This window comes from Charadrius vociferus, unplaced genomic scaffold, assembly GCF_000708025.1.
Source record: "Charadrius vociferus isolate BGI_N301 unplaced genomic scaffold, ASM70802v2 scaffold355, whole genome shotgun sequence".
Lineage (NCBI taxonomy): Eukaryota > Metazoa > Chordata > Aves > Charadriiformes > Charadriidae > Charadrius > Charadrius vociferus.
In genome coordinates this window covers 814346-814722 of record NW_009648451.1, presented here as the reverse complement: position 1 = coordinate 814722, position 377 = coordinate 814346, and positions in this window count along the sequence as shown.

The following is a 377-nucleotide window of genomic DNA, read 5'->3' as shown; positions in this document are numbered from 1 at the left end:
CTCAGAAATTTATCGGCTGCTTAGCCGCCTCCTTGGGACGGGATCCCTGTCAAAAATCTGTCCTTTAACAAAAAACATGATTGAGAGAATTAAAGAGCCACCTATGGCACTCCACAATAATGGAGACACTCCATTATTGAACAACGTTACTCGAAGCGTTACGTCCAGAACCATTCACAGCATTATTTAGCACACATAATTCGCAGTCACCAGAGAGCACACGCTTCCCCCCGTGTCAAGAAACACCAGTGTCCTACAGCCCTTTGCCAGGCTGAGCTGGGAAAAACCCGCGTGCTGAAGCCTGGGGGTACCTTTTCCCTGGTGCTCCACACGTCCTGGTGCATGGCTGGAGACGCTGGCTCCCCAATTTGCCGGCC